This window comes from Bos taurus, chromosome 8 (assembly GCF_002263795.3).
Source record: "Bos taurus isolate L1 Dominette 01449 registration number 42190680 breed Hereford chromosome 8, ARS-UCD2.0, whole genome shotgun sequence".
NCBI classification, from domain to species: Eukaryota; Metazoa; Chordata; class Mammalia; order Artiodactyla; family Bovidae; genus Bos; species Bos taurus.
This window is the reverse complement of record NC_037335.1, coordinates 15227074-15239447: the sequence shown is the minus strand read 5'-3', so window position 1 is coordinate 15239447 and position 12374 is coordinate 15227074. Positions and strand designations below refer to the sequence as shown.

Genomic DNA, 12374 nt, shown 5'->3' with positions numbered 1-12374 from the left:
GGATCTCTTGACCTTGTAAGTCTTGTAATACAAAGTAGCTTGTTCTCAATGGCTCAGTAAAGGGATCCTAGGCTTCGAGATGTAGATCAACTGCAGAAGCACCTGTGAAGCACTATGAATTACTTTGTAAACCACCACCACATTAGCTTAGATATGGTGATTCACAAAGAAATCCACAGCACTTCACAGTTTGGGTACAGCTTGGTACCTATGAACCAATAAAAACAGCACCTGTATACCACCAACAACTGGGGGAGCAGTTTCAACTACTTTTACACCCTTTAAGAAGACATTAAAATAGAAGTATAACAGATGAGCTTTATAGAGTAATATTCACAATCAGTTGAAGTGTATGCCCAGTTTTGCATCATCCTTTTTTATTTAGAGAAATATAAGAAACATCAATCATTTAAATAAACAGCTTAAAAAAATGTATACCTTCTATATCATATAACAACTAATTTTCATTTAAAAGAATTTCTAATGCAACAACTAGCATGACACTATGCAGAAAGATAAATAGATCTACTCATAGAAATAAAATGCATGGTTATTAATATACTTGCAGAAATAGGGAGTAAAATAAATAATAAAAGTATATGTGATTCTTACATGTTGCAGTATATAAGTGTTGCTATTGGGATAGCTTGCTCTAAAAATATCCTTAGTTACTTGGCTTCACAGTTTATCATCACACAATCTTATATTTTATAAAAGTCATTAAGTGAATTTAGCTGTGTTCTTCTAAGTATAATAATAATACACATATTAAAAATGTTCAAATGAACATATTTTCATGTGACTTATTGAAAATCAGGAATGTTTAGAAAACCAAATGCTATGTTATACACATTAGATCCAACTCTAGAATAAAACTACATCAATAAAAAATGGAGAAACTATTCAATAGAATTACTATTTTTAGTAAAATCACTAAAATCAACTACCCTTTATCTATGATTGGCCCAATGATAATATGTATTTTTTAAAAACAGGAAGAAACAAAGATTTCAATTATAATTAATGAAAATAAAAGTATCTATAAATCTCACTGGCCCAAGAAATAGTATCAGTCAGGTAATACACAGCTATGAAAATGTCAACATTTTTCAAAGTTCACCATCAAATGGTAATATGAATCAAGTTTATGTTACAGAGACACTTACGCATGTACAGTCCCAAGCAGTTTATCACTGTCAGCACTGGTCACTGCTTAGCTCTCCCCTACTCATCTCCTCCAGGCCCCACATACAACAACTAGGTCAAACTTACCAAATATTGAACAATGGAAAGTAATTAAATGCAAAGAAAAATTGTAAAAATAATTATATACTCAAAGATATTTATTATATACCAATCACATGCCCGATACAGTTCTGGTGAGAGTCTGGGACTATAAAAGCAAACTCAACATAGTCCCAGCCTTCCAGGAACACAGAGAAGAAAACAAACAGCTGAAATAAGAGTTTATGTGTGCAATGAGAAAGTTCCACATAGGATTAACAGAGACCACATGGATTGGCCACTTAATCCAGCTGAAAGAGGGTTACAGACAGCTTCTCTGAGGAAGTACAGGTAAAAGGGAACTGGAGGAGTACCAGAGGTTAGCAGTGAGAAGGGTGGGATAATCTAGTCTAGGTGGAAGAGAAAATTTACCCATGATATGCGACAGATGGAATATCTCATGTATATGCAATAGCTGATATGAGAAGTCTGCACTATACTTAGAAGTTCCGTGAAACAAGTGAGCATCAGTATATGGTGAGAAGAATGGACAGTTGAATCAGAAGAGAACTACAGTGGAATGAGACAGCCTTAATGAAATAAGGACAGGATAAAAGAGCAGTTGTGGAAAAGCTCTCCAAATTTTAAAGATATTTGGCAAAACTAATACAATTATGTAAAGTTTAAAAATAAAATAAAATTAAAAAAAAAATCATACTCAGTCCCAAACTGGCCCAGTAAAGCCCCTCAAAGCATCAGGCCAATTTTCTTTTTGTTGTTCAATCCTACCGGTTAGGTTGAGGAGATATACTCAGAGATTAATATGGGTTTGGAAACAAACCACTAATTGCAGAGGTCTAAACGACTGTCAATAACCACCCCACTTGTAATGTGAAACCAGATGATCAAATAATGTTAGAGAAATAATTTAGGATGGATTTAACAATCTGTCATCCCTCTTGTTGCCTTTCTTTCTCTAAATAAGACAAGTATGTTCACCTTACCTGGCAGTATATACTAACTGGACACTTTGCTTTGCTTTACTTTCAAATTTGAATGCAAGAAAACTTGAAGCATGCCCCTCTTTAAATTGCATTCAGCTACTTAAAAAAGAATTCTTCTACATTTTTCTTTCAAATAGGCTCTCAATTTTATGTAAGAGGATAACTGATACGTTCTGAGAATGAAATGTTCTGGATGAAGTAGTTTTCTGGCCCACTGATTAATTAGAAAACATCATTTTTCCCAACTATTGCACTATTTGACTTCAAAAATAGGTGAAGTACATTGTTTCTCAATGAATGAGCATACCACAGTGTTTGCTGTTTTTTTTGTAAGGTTATTCAGAACCCCTGTGACACTTTCAAAATTTTCTTCAATAGTCACAATGCACCAGTTATTCATCCAATGCTTAAATGTTGAGGAGAAATAAAAGTCCATAAGCCAAGGGATTCAGGGTACCATGGAGTAAGCATACAAAGGGACTTCACATTTGCAGTTAGGAACTGCATCATAAAACATTTGGGAAAATGTTATGAAAGGAATATCGCCAAGGTACTAAGTTTGCAGAGAGGAGTGAAGCAAATATTCAAGTCATCCAAGGCAGAGGGGGAAGAGTGGTATGGATTTGGCTGGAGAAGGGGATGACAGGATGAGACAGTTGGATGGCATCACCGACTAGACGGACATGAGTTTGAGTAAGTTCCAGGGGTTGGTGATGGACAGGGAAGCCTGGCGTGCTGCAGTCCATGGGGCCACAAGGAGTTGGACATGACTGAGCAACAGAACTGAACTGAACTTACACAATATAGCATGTTTCATGCAATGAAGTTGATGGATATTTCTGTGTACTGATAATAAACAAATCCTAATAGTTGTTTGTGAGACAAGTCACTAACATTAGTATAAATTCATATGACTAGCTTCATACTCTTTACTCTTAACACCTGGAGGAAATTTTGAGGTAACTGACTCTAGTCAAGGCTATGGTTTTTCCAGTGGTCATGTATGGATGTGAGAGTTGGACTGTGAAAAAAAGTGAGTGCTGAAGAATTGATGCTTTTGAACTGTGGTGTTGGAGAAGACTCTTGAGAGTCCCTTGGACTGCAAGGAGATCCAACCAGTCCATCCTAAAGGAGATCAGTCCTGGGTGTTCATTGGAAGGACTGATACTGAGGCTGAAACTCCAATACTTTGGCCACCTCATGCGAAGAGTTGACTTTTGGAAAATACCCTGATGCTGGGAGGGATTGGGGGCAGGAGGAGAAGGGGACAACAGAGGATGAGATGGCTGGATGGCATCTCCAACTCGATGGACATGAATTTGAGTAAACTCCAGGAGTTGGTGATAGTCAGGGAGGCCTGGCATGCTGCGGTTCATGCGGTCACAAAGAGTCGGACACAACTGAGTGACTGAACTGAGCATTCCTTTTAATTGGACTTCAACTGGTTGATGGATTTATCAGAGGGCAAATGCCAGCTAGGTGTCTTAAAGCGAGTCCCCTAGTTCCAAGTCAAAAGTCTAAACAGAAATTAGTCTGTACAATAGTTTACTTCCTAGATTCATCCTGATTTTCAGAGTCTTATAATTCACAGTTTTCAAACCACACAAGCAAGAAATGGAAAGAAAAGAAACTGAAGGAAAGGTAGGGCTAACTTCACTATGCAGACCATAATATCAACTCTATTTAAAATAACTACTTCTGCTGATAGGAAGTGAAAGAGCTGCAGAACTGACAGAGGATCTGCAGTTAAGGAGTATATCATACCATTAATATGACACTTCCCGCTGGTAAATGGAGTGGGAAGCATAGCTCGGAAAGAAACTTGCATCCTTTCCTGGTGATGAAAGCTAAAAAGAATGGAAATAATATAGCGAGCAAAATAATACACAACAAAAATAGAACAGCAAATTAAAAATGCAGGCACAGTAAATATAATCCTCCTGTTGGTTGGGGGATTTATCTCCTTTCTCTCAAAAACTCTTTCTCTTTCCCCTAAATATTTAAAATAAAAGTGCAAATGAGGTATTTAAAAAAAGTGCCTGCTGTAGAAAATAATAACGTGTTCACAGAAAAGTCACTAAGGAATAACACTGCATGTGGATGGTGGCAATGAAAAAACACATATTTTAGTGATATTTCAAGGCATTAAAGTTATAAGTTATTAATTTATATAATCAAAAAATGCAGTTGTTAACAATATCTAAGCTAAATATCTGGCATAATCTATGTCGTTCAATTTAGAAAGAAGCAAACCTACAAAAACTTATCCTTATGTATCAATGTAAGGCTGTAAATTGTAAGGACTTATAAAATAATTGGGATTTACATTATTTGAAAAGAAACAATAGTAAGTGCTTTCATTTAACAAGCTCTCACAAAGCACTGAACATTAGCTCATTCATCTCTGATAATAACAGAGAAGATGGAATCCTCATCTTAAAGATGGGAAAACTGAGGCTCAGAAAGACTAATTTGTCCAAAGTTAAGACTCTTGAGAGTCCCTTGGACTTCAAGGAGATCAAACCAGTCAATCCTAAAGGAAATCAGTCCTGAATATTCATTGGAAGGACTTATGCTGAAGCTGAAACTTCAATACTTTGGCCACCTGATGCGAAGAACTGATTCATTTGAAAAGACCCTGATGCTGGGAAAGATTGAAGGTGGGAACAGAAGAGGATGACAGAGAATGAGATGGTTGTATGGCATCACAGACTCAATGGACATGAGTTTGAGTAAACTCCGGGAATTGTAATGGACAGGGAGGCCTGGTATGCTGCAGTCCATGGGGTAGCAAAGAGTCGGACACGACTGAGCAACTGAACTGAACTGAAGAAGTATTTAAATAATAGGGCCAGATCTGTCTAAAACTTTTTGCTTTGTCCTTGCCCTGCAGTTCTGCAGCATGCAATTTTATCTGCAGCATTTGAGAAATCCACTGAGAAAAGAAAATTAAGTGAAAGTATAAAGTGTAAGTTAAAAATCATACTAAATACTCTGCAGAATCAAATAAATATATGCACGAAGCCTATAGTGAAAAAATTTGACTAAAAATAATAAAAGTTAATTTGCAATATTCAAATTAAAACTTTGCAAGGGGAATATCTAGTTTAGTCAAGATAAAGCTTTCAGCATTTTAGACAAAATATCCATTTACATATGAATAGATAATACTCCATTTATCAAGCATTTTCTTTTATTCATTATAGATGATCCCTATAATACTGACAGAATATTTTTTAAAACTAGCTTGTGCTATTAAATTTGCTTATACTTAATAAATTTACTTATCTTTAGAACATACTTTGACTTACATGGCTTGAGTGGAGGAATTTCATGTGTGTAAATAAGCTCATATTAATGACATGTTATACTCTAGGAACTCTGTTCAACATTCAGTGGGTGCAGTTCACAGGCAAAGATCATTTCCTTAAGGTATAATATCTAGAGTCCAGTTTATGAAGTGGGCATCTACATTTACTCGTGAACACCCTAGAATAGGTATATGTGTATATAAAAATGTTCTTCCATTTTTTTCCCCACTATTTCAAGACTGATACCTTTAGAAAGTGGCACTGTGGATAATAATGTCAATCTGCCACCCTGGGGATAACTCTTTCTACTTAAAAATTTTCCCCTACTTTTTTTTTTGGAAGATCAATTCAATTTTTCATTTATTTGAGGAAGAGTAATAAGTACCTCTTTGGTAAGTATACAAGATGATAGGAAACAAGCATTTAAAAACATGTAAATTTTCAGTGCTTATTAATCCCTCATTAAAAAAATCTCATATTTGGAAGAGCAGTCCAAGTGAATAACTGCAAACATATTTTGATTCCTATGGGTTGATTTTTTCCAAACCTTAAAGATTATATTTTTGCAATTGGACATTAATTGTAGCACTCTGATTTTGCAGAAGATGATAGAAAAAAAGTGGAATGTATCATTTAAGCCCTCAACTCACAGTCTTTACAATGTTTGAGTGACTATGTGCTGCGCTTAGTCGCTCAGCTGTGTTCCACTCTTTGCCACCCCATGCACTGTAGCCCACCAGGCTCCTCTGTCCATAGGGATTCTCCAGGCAAGAATACTGAAGTGGGTTGCCATGCCCTCCTCCAGGGGATCTTCCCAACTCAGGGATAGAACCCAGGTCTCCTGCATTGCAGGTGGATCCTTTACCACCTGAGCCACCACCGAGAAGTCCATAATATTGAATGACTATATTATATAATAATATTTTATACTATTTTTTAACGGAATTTGACCCTATTTTGATGATATAACACACCATGCCTATATTTAACTCAGGGATAATTGCTGAATATGAGATACGTATCAATATGAATGATGCACTTCTGAAAATACATGTTTATAACTATCAAGGATTAGGCAAAGTTAAAAGTATGGATTCAAACATATTTTAGATTTGACAAACATTTAATTATCTGTTCATTAAAGGGATTTTGAGCCTCTGCTGCATGGGAGAAAGTATGCTAGACACTAAAGGATTGAAAAGGAAACAAGTCCCAGCTTTCAAAGAGCTCAGAGCCAATGGGCAGACCGACAAACTTGAAAACATATCTACTACAGCGATAACTGTCATGACAGACAAGCTCAGAATCTCACAGGAGGAGAGGCACCTACGCAGCAATAAATAATCAGGAAGGACTTTTTCTGAAGAGATGAAGCCCAAGTTCTGTCAAATTGGGTGAAAAAGTCATTGATCCTGTGATTGAGGAGGATGGGTGGTAAGGAGAATAACCCAGGGATCAAACTCCTGTCTTTTATCTCCTGCACTGCAGGCAGATCCTTTACCCACTGAGCAACGAAGGAAGCCCATTCCAGGTGAAGGAACTTACATTTGCAAAATCTGGGAAACAAAGTGTCTATGGGGTATTTAAGAAAACACACATTAATTCTGTAAGGCAGAGAAGTAGCAGGCAGTGAGAAAGAACTCTCAAAGTTAGGCAGATCTCCAATGATTTGAATGGTGTGCTTGGCAGAACTTAGTGCAAGTGATCAAATTCTGGCCAGTCCCTGTCCTCAAGGAGCCACAGACTGATGACTGGTGATTTTGGATAAATTGGAAACAAATATTCATCAGTAAAAATGATTAAATTAAGTGTAATTTTACTATTATATAAATACTAAAATAAGAGAGATAATAATGAGGGAAATCTTTGCTGCTCTATCAGTGCAAGCATGCATGCATGCTCAGTTGCTTCAGTCATGTCTGACTCTTTGCAGTCCTATGGACTGTAGCCTCTCAGGCTCCTCTGTCCATGGGGATTCTCTAGGCAAGAGTAATGCAGTGGGTTGTCATGCCCTCCCCTGGGGAAATCTTCCTGACCCAGGAACTGAACCTGTGTCTCTCATGTCTAATGCACTGCAGGCGGGTTCTTTACCATAGCACCACCTGGGAAGCCCACTCCATCAGTACACACTCTAAAACAAACCATGTAAAAATATGACCAAAACGGTCAACAAATTAAAACAAAACTAAATTCTAGAAAAATATGTATAATATAAACTCATTGCAAATATATATGCTTATGGAAAACTCTGGAAGACATATGCCAACTTGTTTAAAATATTTGTATCTGGGTAACAGAAATGAACTGAACTGAACTGAACAGAAATGAGAAGTGAGAAGGGAGAGCAGAGGTGGAAGAAAACATAGCAGTCTACTTCATATACTTGTTATTATTTGAGGCATATAATAATCCACTCAGCATTAAAAATACCAAAAAAGCAAATATTTTGTAATATTTCATAACTCTAGAGGATCCTTCCAACCCAGGGAATAAACCTGAATTTCTTGCATCTCCTGCATTGGCGGGCAGATTCTTTACCACTTGTGCCACCTGGAGAGCCCATTTTGTAATAATCAGTACATTACTGCATATTTGTTATATTACATATATATTTATATTTATAATATGATTTTATATATTATAATAATATAAATATTATATTACTTGCTATAACAATAATATATTAATCTCAGGAACATTGTCAACTAAACACTCAATGTAACCAAATGATGCCCATATTTACATCTACAAACTCCTGAGACTTTTATCTTTGTAGCACATAAGATGATGGAGTAGGACAAATTCTTTAAAATCCTACATGAGGAGCGAAATGAGCATGAGAGACTATAAGATCTAAGTTCAAATTCCAATTCTGACTGCTAAACCGTGAGGATGGTATTTCTACAAGCCTTACTTTATTGCACATAAAACATTTATAAGAGTACTTATTTCCTAAGATTTTGAAAATGCTTGCTTTGCAGCAGGTGCTTAATAATTTCTAGTTTCTTTGTCTTCTTCTACTCTAAGAAACCTTGTCCTATTTGGAGATGAATGATTACATGTGCACCAAGATGTCTTTTACTGGACGGGAGTTCCACACTGTAGTCAACAATGTGGTGATTTTTTCTCAATTTATAATGTAATACCGCCTTTACCCTCTAACTTCAAAATCATCATAATTTTATGCTTTTACTCATAAAATTGTAGAGCCATAGAGCTGGAAAAGAAAAGTTAAAAACTCACTTAGCTCAGGTTTCATACTTGCAGGCAAAATGATGGACATCATAAAATACGTACGGTGTTTTAATCATTTTCCCCAAAAAGAGATTCTAACATTTGTTTGAATGACTGATGCATTAAATGCTTAATAAGTCTTTTCTTTAAATAACATATTAAAGGAAATAGATGTGTAGAGGAGAAGCAAATTTCTTTTCTTTGGAATTAAACCATCTGCCCTTGCTTATTATATCAAAAATAGTGGAAGAAATGACATTTAATGTCAGGAAAGAAAAGATATACAAGTAGGAAACAATGAAACTGTGATAGGAGGGCAAAATTAAATGATGCTATCTTTTGAGAAACAAGTGAAAATGGGCTACAATTCTAGATTTGATGGCAAATTCATGACAATGTTCACGCTGTTAACAATTCCTAAATCAGCTATTTGACTGGGTGTTCAAGGCAAAAAGATTTCATCACAGTCGGATATACAGTTACCAGGGGCTGGCCCACAGTAAATAAACAATAAATGTATTCTGGCAGGTGGCCATGACTGTATTGTTTTGAGTAAACCGATACTATATTCTAGATACTATAAAAATTCTTAGAAAAATGAAGAAGAGTTTAATGATTGACACTGCGTAGCATAAAGATGACTTCCCTGGTGGCTCAGACGGTAAAAGCATCTGCCTACAATGCGGGGAGACACAGGCATTTACAATTTTACTATCAGGGTGGTGCACACCTAAGTTTTCCACTTGGTAAAACCTATGCAAAATCAGGCAGGTATGTACCAAGATGTAGAAATAGGGCAATTAGATTAATAGGAAATAATGCTGAGTAATAACAACATTTTAATTGAAAATTAAGTGATATCATTCCACTTGAGGCTTAGGATTCTATTAGCAATAATAAAAAATTAATTATGCATAATCCATATTTAACATCAAATTAAATAATATTTTTTTGAATTGTAACAATAGCAGATAAACATTTTCTCCTTTAAGTAAACTTTCTCCAAATTAATTTCAGTTATAAAGCGAGTGTCAAAGTTCTGACTAAACACCAGCCCTGTTGGAGAAGAAAATGGCAACTCACTCCAGTATTCTCACCTGGGAAATCCCATGGACAGAGGAGCCTGGCGGGCTATAGTCGTTGGAGTCGCAAAGAGTTGGAGATGACTGAGCAACTAACAATAACAGCAACTACAACCTATACTATAGGTGACTAAGATCTGTAATCCAAAAATGAGGCAAGAGTTGGAGCTGGTCACATTTCTCATAAATTCTACCTTCAGGTTACTCTGACCACAATTTACTGAGGAAGGAACCATTCTCCTTCTCTTTCGATGTTCTATTGATACAAGAATACTTGCTTTCATTTACTAATTATCAAATTTGTTAATTAGTGCCCTTCAATACCGAGAAGACAGGTACTCTTCGTAGACTACAAGTGATATAAATGCTTCATTAAAATTCCGTGATGAAAACTAAACCAACAACAACAAAAAGACTAGAGTAAAAATGAGTATCTGTGCATGACAAATAATAACTGATACTAATTGAAAATAATAATATTTTAGAAATCTATAAATAAATAATATGAACCAAATAACTAAATCTAATGTGATGGCTGAGAATGACAACTGAGACAAAAATGTTTGATTTACACAATTAAAAACATTAATTTTTTCACCTGATGAACCTGTAACGAAGATGTCGGGAATATTTTGGGGGGAAGTACTTAAAATTATGAATATCTAGCCATTATTGAATTTTTTCTTTTGTCATCAAATCAAGGAGCTATCACTATTTAATTTTAAAAGTCAACATTTGAACCAGCTCATGGAAAACCAATGCTGGCAGGTAAGACAGTTTGAGAAACTGATTCCTATAGTCATAAGGTCTACTTAACTGATTTGTCTATTTCTTACTGGGTAACTTATTATTAGGTTTAGAAAAAGGAATTAAAAGTTAAAAATAGCAATAAGAGAAAACTATTTTCATATGTAAAATTAAAATTACTGACATTTATAAGGCATTGTTCTAAATATTTTATATGGACCATTTTATTATTTCAACAATGATAGCAAAAGGTACTGCAGGAGACCCCAGTTTGATTCCAGCATTGGGAAGATCACTGGTGAAGGGATAGGGATACCCACTCCAGTATTCCTGGACTTCCCTGGTGGCTCAGTTGATAAAGAATCTGCCTGCAGCGCAGGTGACCTGGGCTAAATCCCTGGACTGGGAACATCCCCTGGAAAAAGGCATGGCAACCCACTCCAATATTCTTGCCTGGAGAAATCCCCATGGACACAGCACAGCACAACAGAAGTACATGTTATTAAGAGGTAATTTATATTTGTATTTGTTGAACAAAATCTTACATATTTTATTTTATACACTACAAAACTGAGGCATAGTGAGATTAGTTTGCTAGCTAAAAATCCTTAAAAACCAGTGGTGGAATTAGGCTTTGGATATAGAATTTGGCTCAAAAGCAGTGGTCTCCAACCTTTTTGGCACCAGGGACTCATTTTGCACAACCTAGATCTCTCGCAAGCAGAGTTCACTGCAGTGTTCACTTTCCAATGAGATCTAATGCTGCCACTGATCTGACAGGGGGCAGAGCTCAGCCAACAATGGCAGTGATGGCGAGTGGTTGGAAATATACATGAAGTTTCACTCATTCACCCTCCATTCACCTCCTGCTTTACAGCCTAGTTCCTAAAAGGCCATGGACCAGTATTGGGGATCGGGGGAACCCTGACTTCACTTTCACTTTTCACTTTCATGAATTGGAGAAGGAAATGGCAACCCACTCCAGTGTTCTTGCCTGGAGAATCCCAGGGACGGGGGAGCCTGGTGGGCTGCCGTCTATGGGGTCACAGAGAGTCGGACATGACTGAAGTGACTTAGCTTAGCTTATTATCTTGTTACATAATTAACTGAATAAATGATGAGTGAACAAATATCACATAAAGCTGTCATTTAAATTCCAAACTCTAGATTAGGGAATTGGTAATAAAGCCTTTAGGGCTTCTCTGATAGCTCAGTTGGTAATGAATCCATCTGCAATGCAGGAGATCCTGGTTTGATTCCTGGGTTGGGAAGATCCCCTGGAGAAGGGATAGGCTACCCACTCCAATATTCTTGGGCTTCCCTTATGGCTCAGCTCATAAAGAATCTGCCTGCAATGTGGGAGACCTGAGTTCAACCCCTGGGTTGGGAAGATCCCCTGGAGAAGGGGCCGTCTACCCACTCCAGTATTCTGGCCTGGAGAATTCCATGGACTGTAAAGTACATGGGGTCACAAAGAGTCGGACACAACTAAGCAACTTTCACTTTCATCAGTCTTTATGAAAATAAAACCTTAAAAGTCACAAAAGGATGATGGGATTATCTAAAATGCCAAGTCCACAGAATAGGAAGCAGTTTCATGTTGCAGAAAAGGTGAAACAATTGCACAACAGACATCTCTCTGTTTACCTATTTTCAACACTAACATTTTAACACATGTACTTGATCTCTTTTTCTTTTTCTAAATACTTGATGCAAGTCTGCATGTATAAAACATATGTGTATATATACTGTTCTAGAACCATTTGAAAGCA

General features: G+C 36.4%; 1 protein-coding gene and 1 non-coding gene across 11 annotated transcripts in view; both read right to left on the bottom strand.

The window, feature by feature from the left end:
* The window catches only part of LINGO2 (leucine rich repeat and Ig domain containing 2), a 1453939-nt gene that overhangs the window by 1062183 nt on the left and 379382 nt on the right, over nucleotides 1-12374 (bottom strand). The gene's annotated exons all lie outside the window — the stretch shown is intronic.
* Nucleotides 106-186, bottom strand: MIR876 (microRNA mir-876). Its single transcript, NR_031220.1, has one exon. It is a non-coding gene; the product is annotated as a microRNA mir-876 (primary transcript).